Source organism: Arachis hypogaea, chromosome 20 (genome assembly GCF_003086295.3).
Source record: "Arachis hypogaea cultivar Tifrunner chromosome 20, arahy.Tifrunner.gnm2.J5K5, whole genome shotgun sequence".
Taxonomy (NCBI): Eukaryota; Viridiplantae; Streptophyta; class Magnoliopsida; order Fabales; family Fabaceae; genus Arachis; species Arachis hypogaea.
The window spans coordinates 123144464-123153357 of NC_092055.1; positions in this window are offsets into that span (position 1 = coordinate 123144464).

Genomic DNA, 8894 nt, shown 5'->3' on the forward strand with positions numbered 1-8894 from the left:
AAAATTTGATTGCTCTTTGAATTAAGCCCTAATGCACTTCCGCCCCCTCCATCCCTCTCTTCTCTTGCTTTTTCCAAATTTTTCTACTGGTCTTACTTAGTGCTTATTGCATCTCATTTTTATTTTAGTAATTATATTCGTTTTGCTTTAGTTGTTTATTAATTGAATAAGTTGCAAGTGTTTGTTTGATGTTGATTAGGTTGCTTCTTGATTGAATTTCATCAATGCACTTATACTTTGCCTTAAATTACTAGCACCTAATTGGATTTGCACATTTTCATTTTGTTGCATATTAGGTGAATTTTTTTAAGTGCACATTGAATTAAGTGAATTGAGTTGAAATTACTTGTTCATCATGATTTTTCATATCAAATTCATCACATGACCGGTACTTGTTTCTTGTTAATGCCTTGCATTTGTTTGAGTGACTTAACTTGATTCTTATCAAGCTTATCACTTTTTGCAACAAGTACCTTTACCATGTGACTATTCCATTATGTTTCACGATGAACAAGTAATTTTCTTTTCATCATTGGATTGGTTATTGTTTATTGTGCTTTTATATCAATTTTGCGCTTTCACTTGCACAATTTCAATATCCAATATCTCAAAATTCAATTCCCTTTAGTTATGGTTACCTAGGTTACTTAATTGAGGAACACATGCTATTTCTTTTTGATTGTGTGGTTGCCGTTTTATCCGACCAATGTGTATTTTCTAAACCGTGCACATTTGTAATGCACGCATTGTCTTTTATCATACCACACTCACATGAACTCTTCCTCAATTCCTGTTTATTTGTTTTATTCAGCAATCTGAGCCCCAGTGCCCACCAGTTGAAGGTAGAGCCTCATAGTTCTTCACTCTCGGATTGAGTGCATGCACGGAGGACCGTGCAACGTTTATGTGTGGGGGAAGGATCATCAATTTTTAGGGCGTAAATTTCTCTTTCTCAACACTTTGCACTATTTTCTAGTTTTTAGTAGTTATATTTTTGTGAATATTTGTTTATTATTTCATTGCATTGCACTTTACTTAGTTTGCCTATATATATATATATATATATATATATATATATATATATATATATATATATACACACCTTAGTTTGCTTATAATTTTATTGTAGTAAATATTTGCATTTTCATGTTGACTAGTATAGGAAATAAGTGGTAAAAACAACAAGAAATTTTTAAGAAATCTCTTTTAGGGCGTTCCATTGATTAGATTTGAAAATTTATTTTTTAACTTGCTTGAAGTATTCTTCTTATGGAACATAGAAAAGAGCTTGAACAAAACACCTAGTGAGATTTGAGCTTTAATTGGATGGTTACGCATTTTTTAACCATAAATTTTGTTCTTGCATTGTGTGATATACTCCTTTATGATTGTAATCTTAGATTTGCTTGAATCTTTATGTCCTATATTTGATGTTTTGAATGTATTTAGTATGATTGAGGCCATTTTTGAAATTGAACTCACTAAACCATATGGCCAACCCTTACATCTACCTTTGTAAACTACTTTTGAGCTTTTAATTTCCCTTTATTCTAATTTTAAGCACATCATTTGTCCTAAGCGAAAAACTAGTAATGTCCATGAATTGTATCTTTGATTAGCTTGGGTTGAGTGTGTGTGTTAATCAAGTGTGGGGGAAAATTTGTGGGAAACATTGGTAGAAAGTTACTTTGGGTGTTCATTGAGAATATTTGGAAAAATGGGTAAACACTCATGTATTTATACTTAAAACATATGCATCTCTTTTTTATGATAAAAGAAAAGAGAAATTTTGGTATATATACCTTTTGAAAAAAAAAAGAAGAGAAAAAGAAAAAAAAAGAAATGACAATAATAATGAAAATAAAGAATGCATATGTGTGAATTAGAAAGAAGATGCATGAGTGAATGTGAAAAAAAAAAATAAATGGGAAGTTAGGTTGTTTTCTTTTGTGTACATAGGTTAATATAGGATTAAGTGGGATACTTGAGCTAATCAAAGATCCAATTTACTAAGTCCACTTAACCATATTAATCCTACCCTTATCCTAGCCCCATTACAACCCTCCAAAGACCTCATGATATTTACATTCATTCATCAAGTATTTGTCGATTGTTAGATGACTAGCAAATCCTAGAAAACATGATTAAAGGAGAATTGAGTGATTAAGCCCTACACACTGAGCGATTAGAGTGTAAACACATCTGATGAGGGGTTCAATTGCTCAATTTTATGTTTCTATCTCGTATCCTATATCCTCTTGCAAGTTGCTTGTTAGTTTTTGAAAATTTCAAATCAAATCTTTGGACATTGATCATATTGCTATACTTTCTTTGCCTTGGCACTAAGGCTTGTTTTGGATTGATTGTAACTCTCTTGTTATTTTTGCCGAACTCAATAGGAAACCATAGTATAGATATAGATAGATAGCATTTAGTATAGTTACATGCATATAAGTATTTGCATTGAATAAGTTGCTTGTCCTTTTACCCTTCTCCTTTGATTGTGATTAGCATGAGGATATGCTATTATTTAAGTGTGAGAGAATTGATTAATCCATATTTGACGATAAATTTTGGTTTGATTTAAGTGGATTTCATCATATAAACCCACATTTATTCACCTAAATAGCATGCTTTTTGTGTTTTCTCTCTAAATTTTGCCTAATTATGAAAACATGCTATTTTGTGCTTAATTTGATCAATTTTATTTCACTTTTGTTCCATTCGATGCCTTGATGGTTTTGATAAGTGATTTTAGGTGTAATAGGTTAGAATGGCTTCATAAGAATGGAAGAAAAGCATGGAATTGGGAGAAAACATGAAGAAATCAAAGGAGAGAAGCATTTCAGAGTATGCCCACGCACACTTTCTGTGCCTACGTACAAGGGCCAAAATCAGCACCTGTGCCCACGCATAGCTCTGTGTGTACGCACAGAGTGAAAATCAGCACGTGTGCCCATGCACAACTTCTGTGCATACGCACAGGAGAAAAACCAGCAAGTGTGTGTACGCATACACCTGTGCGTATGCACAAGTCCCTATGCGTGAGTTCATTAAAAAGTCACGTGGCTTGCAATTTGAGGGGCTTTTTGGCCCATTCTGATGGCTTTGGAGCTGATAAGGAGGGGCAAGCAACCATATATTGATAACATACACTAGAATACAATATACAACATACTTAGGAGTAGTTTTAGGTAGTTTAGTTTAGGTTTTTCTCTGAAGTTTCTTAGGATTTTTAATTAGGATTTTGTAGAATTTTATAGTTCAAGTTTTGAAATTTGATTCTAGCCATTTCCATTGTAAGTATTTCTTAATTTTCTCTTTTATTGCACTACTTGTTCTTCACTTTCTTACATTTTAAGTCATTTTGTTAATACATATATACTTTTGCAATTTTGAATTCTAGTTGATGAATTTGATGATTTTTTGTCATTATATGTTTGTTTGACTTATTAATGTTGATTTTGATCATTTGTGGTTCATAGTTTTTATCAATTTCTCAATTTTGACATGTTTTATGATTATGTCCCCTATGTGTTTGATGAAATACCAATTTTGATTATGGGGTAGATTTTCACTCTTTGGCTTGGAGAAATGAGTATATGGATTACTAGAGTCATAATGTCTGACATTTAGTGATAATTCTTGGGTTATTAGTTGTTATTGTTTCCACTAACGCTAGCTTCTTACTAAGGTAATTAGTAAGTTAGCTAGGATTTGTAGATTAATAACAATTGTGCTCACTTGACATACTCTTCGATGTTAAGGGTAGACTAAGTGAGATTAATCCATCGTAATTATCATAGTTGTGGTTATAGCAAGGAAGGAATTCCATAACTCATCCCAAGTCAAGGTTCCATTTATGTTTTGAACCACATTTCCATCTTTCTAGGCTTTACTTGTCCATATTACATACATAGTTCTTTAGTTCTTTTATTAGTTTATTAATTACAATTTTGATCGTTCTTTTATTTTTTTAATTGCTTGCTTCCTAATTATTGAAAGTCCTCTTGCTTTTCACAACCAAAATTGTGCACTCTTAGGCATTAGTTCCTAGGAAAGACGACCCGATATTTGATTACTCTCGGTAAATTTAAATTAGAAATTTTAAACTTTGATTGGGAGATTTATTTGTCGGTTTGGACTATGCTACCGACGAAGAAATTGTTTTGCTAAATTTTTGAACCGTCGTAGTCCTCTTCATCAGGTGGTCAGGTGAGTAGCAGTAGAAATCGGTGGAGAGATCTGTGAACAAGGAGCTAATTTCTGGCTAGGAGGAGACTTGGATTCAGTCTTACTGTCTCAAGCAAATTAACTTGCCGATGAAGGAAGGAAGAAGGGAGAGGTAGACATCCATGGCAGTTGTGAGTTTTTTGGGTGGTCATGGAGATCCATTTTTTCAGAACTATAGCAGCAAGGGAGAAGATGTAGGTTTGACTCAAATGGGTTGTAGGTTGAGTCTCGGGAGGGTAGGGCTAGAAGGGTCCGATTTTCTGGGAAGGTCAGGTCTTTGTAGGGCTTTAGCCCATACTAAAAAAAACTATTACTAGAGGGACCTATGTGTCTCTTATTTACAAAGATCAGAGACTTGTATTTTAATTTAGTGAGGGATTTATTGTTTTTCATGATAAAAGATCAGGAATTTATTTATCCTTTTCTCTAAAAGAAATAAATCAAGGATACTTGTCAGTTTGGGCTTTAATGAGAATAAAATTAATACTATTCTATTTTGCTTGGGCTTTCAGGATTTAATGGAAATTAATAGCTAAGTATAAATAGAGCTCCAGGATTTTGGTCCTTTATATACCAAAATTACTTTGCAATTTTTCTCTATCAGAATGTTATTATTCAGCCTTAATAAGAATTACTTAGATTTTGGTTGAGAAAAATTAAAGAACCACATATTAGAATTAGAAATGAGAAATCAAGATGGTGATCAATAATTGAGTCCAGATCAAGAACTAAATTCTTTTAATTATATGCATGAATTTAAGTACACTTCTACACTTAGGTATCTTTTTTAATGATTTGATATAGATGGTCTTGAAGTCAAGGAATTCAAGAATTCCAACACTTGTATGATAGGAGAACCAATAATTGATAAAAAGAGGGTTATGTTCATTTATTAGCTCAAAACAAACTTTAATTATTGTTCGCTCCAAAGCTCAAAACTTTACCCATCACGAAACACCCAGCTCAGCCAACTCAAGCACTGCTAGGGTTTGAATTCGCAAAATCCAGAGACCAGAGTTAGAATTTATAGCCTCAATTGGTGCAACAATGGTAGAGATATCCAATTTTTCATTAAACCCAGAGCTCACAGAAGAAGAAACTCCATGGTCTCAGATGAAGGAATCTACTCCCGACTGTAAAATCATATTAACAACCAAACCCGACATCAAGCGCCTCATCCTCAGCCTCACAGTGCTCTTCTCATTCATTCTAGGTTTCCTGTTCATATAAAAATCCATCGAAATCTACTGCGCTCCACTCCCCTTTGATCGAATCGAGTCCTTCTCCTTACAACTAGAGTCCGATCCCTTACACTTTTCTTACTGATTCTGAGTCATATTCGTCGGCATCGAGACTTTGTCGGATCCTGACGGTGAACATGAGAGTAAACGGCGAAGCGGTGAAAAGAACTCTAGCATAGCAGAGAAGACAGTTTGCGTGGGAACGAAGCCAAGCATCGATGCAATCAATATGGAAGGTGTGTGAGCAAAGAGGTAAGGTTTGAACGTAATCATGGTCTTCGAATTCGAAGAGGCAAAGGGCGCAGTCGTGACATGAAGATGAATGGCGAGTGGAGGTGTTATTGAGACCACCGGCATATAGGGTGGCATAAAAGAGAAATGGATAATTTTGGTGACGGAGTCATCGAGACCATAAGGGGTTTCGTGATGGGGGTAAAATTTTGATAGCAGTGGTGGTAATGGTGATGGCGACAGTGATGGTAGTAGTGGGGGATAAGAGTGGTGGTAGGGTTTGGGATTGAAGGAGTGGTGGTGTGGAATAAAATTAGAAATTGGAGTTAGGTTATATTAGGGGCTAGTTTGATAATTTTATTTAATTTTTCAGGATTTAGATAATTTTGTCTACAAAAGCTCATCTTTAATAGGTATAACTTTAATTTCCATCTTACATAAATGAAAATGTCAACATCTAAATCTTTTATAGTTAAAAATGACTATTTATTCTATTTAAATAATTATTTAAATAATTAGGTGCAGATTATACAAGCTTTAAATGAATCGGGTCATTTGGCCCAAATTCCAGGCAATATACCTACAGATAAAAAAAAAAAAAAAGAGATTTAGATAAATAAATTTTTTTTCTTTTCTTTCAAGAAATAAAGAATTTTTTTAAAGATTTAACTTGTGTTCTAATAGTACATTTTAAAAGTATAATAATAAAAACTTTAAAATGTTTTTGATGTATTTAATACATTAAAAACGTAAAATAAAAAATTAATTTTTACAATAATTTTTATAAAATATTTTTTTATGTTATGTATAATTTATCGGCACAAGTTAACAAAAAAATTTTTTTAATTCTTTTTAGAAAAAAATCCTTATGTAAATTAAAGCCTAATTTTAAAAGAAATTAAAGAAAACTAAAACTATTGTTATATTGCCTAATAATTTTTTCCTTTGTTGTACTTACATCATACCCCCAAAATGTGCATATAATATTATACAAAGACTCTAAATTCTTATAAAATTATTATAAATTTACACCTCATATTTATTATAGAGGAATGTTAGGGGCCAGCAACTTTTGTAATTTGTAACCATCAAATAGCCATCAAGATGGTTTTAATGGTGTGAGATTAGTGTGAGATTTTATCTAATGACTCACTTTTCTTTGCTGGTTACATGCTGGCCAGAATTCAACAAAGTTGCTGGCCCCTAGACTTTTCTTTTATTATATTCTACAATACGCTTATTATTTACTTATATTCACAACAAACGGCTACAAATTTATATTGTTAACCTTAGGTTAATTTTTTTTATTGCTATGTTGCGTGTGCATTAAAATAATTTTCTTCCACATCTTAACTCACTCCAAGACCAAAACCGTTCCAAATAATAAACACACATGCACAACAATCAAAATAGTGTGACCATGGTTTCGTCCATTTAATTTACAGAGAACTATATATCACCCATATGTTTCTTCAATCACTTCTACTCAAACGATAATTTAATTCAACTCAATTTTGCTGAGCATGCTCATATAAAATCGCGTACATATGCACACGGATCGGATCGGATATAGTCTATAATTCTATTCGATTTGTATTTATTAGATTGGATATTGGGTATATTCGCATAATTAAAAAAAAAAATTATTTTAAGACTCTATTTAGTTATTTTTACAAAAAAATGTCTAGAAAATCCACTTTTTATTTATTTAAGTTTATTTACTCTTAAAATATTATCAATAAAAATTTTTTTGAATAACAAAAAAAATAATAACACAAAATCTAAGTTTAATTATTCTAAGTTGAAGTACAGCATAAAAAATTAAAAACAAGATATCATAAAACTAATAAAACAATACACTAAAATTCATATCACATTAGAGTTTACTTTCTTAAATTATGCTATTTATAAGAAACATGCGGATCTGCGGATCGAATCTGTGGATTGAATAACTGCCAAATCCGCAATCCAATCTTACCATAGTGCAGATCCGATCCGATATATAGCTCTGCGGATTGGATAATATCCGCAAAACTCGAATCGGATGCGGATAATTACCGCGAATATGCGGATATTATCCGATCTATGTATAGCCCTAAAATCGCGAGTAGAAAACTGAATTTTCATATTTGGATCTATGACTTGGGAATTGATAATACAAAAGGGTAAAGTATATTTTTTGTCTTTAAAGTTTTAAAAATAAAAAATGTTATTCGTATATTAAAATTAATTACTAATGTATTTATGTATAAATACATGTGTAGTTCAATTTATTTTCAATGTGTATTTATATTCCTCTATAATTATGGCTGATTTTAGTATACGCTTAACATAGTCGTCGTTTAAAAATATTTTTAAGTTTTATTTTATTTTAATTTTTGTTCCAAAAATTTTTGAATTGCATCAAATATATCCCTAACTGCTAATTTTTTTAAAAAAAAAGGACCAATACAACAACAATTTCATAAAAATAATTTTTAACATTAGTAAACCACACATAATTGTCATAGTTTATTACTGAATTGGCCCTAAATTTTTTAAAAATTTAACTGTCAAAAGTATATTCAATGTAAATTAAAATCTTTAAGGACAAAATTAAAACAAAATAAAATATATACTTTACCTTGATACAAATTATGAAATTAATAATTTCTGTAAAAATATATTATTTTATGTTAAAGTTTCTGATCGATAACTTTAATATAAATAATTTTTTACTACCATTTTTTTTTGTCTTGTTTAATAGTATACAAATAAGTATAAAATAAGATTATGTGAAATTTGAATACAAAAAATTTGTTTCCTGCTTTAATTTGGATTGCACCAAAGTTAATACCGTGGCATTTAGACTTAATGGTAAGTTGGTAACTGTTTTAAAATTAATTATTTTAATGTCATTTTTCGGAAGTATAATACTATTATGCTATTTTTTGTACAAAAATAAAAAAAAAATGTTACTTTGCAAGATCTTTTTATGTTTTGTACGGATATCTGAATTGGGTTGGATATTTTTTAAAGGTCTTAAACTTCTCACAAAATATACATGAACACTTGAATTAGTATAAAAATGTAGTATATATAAGTTTTTTTTTTTTTTTTAAATTAATGCCAATTGATGAGTATAAATTTTCAGAGAACAGTGTTTTAATTTAATTTGTTTAACATTTATCTTCCCCGTAATGGGTACGA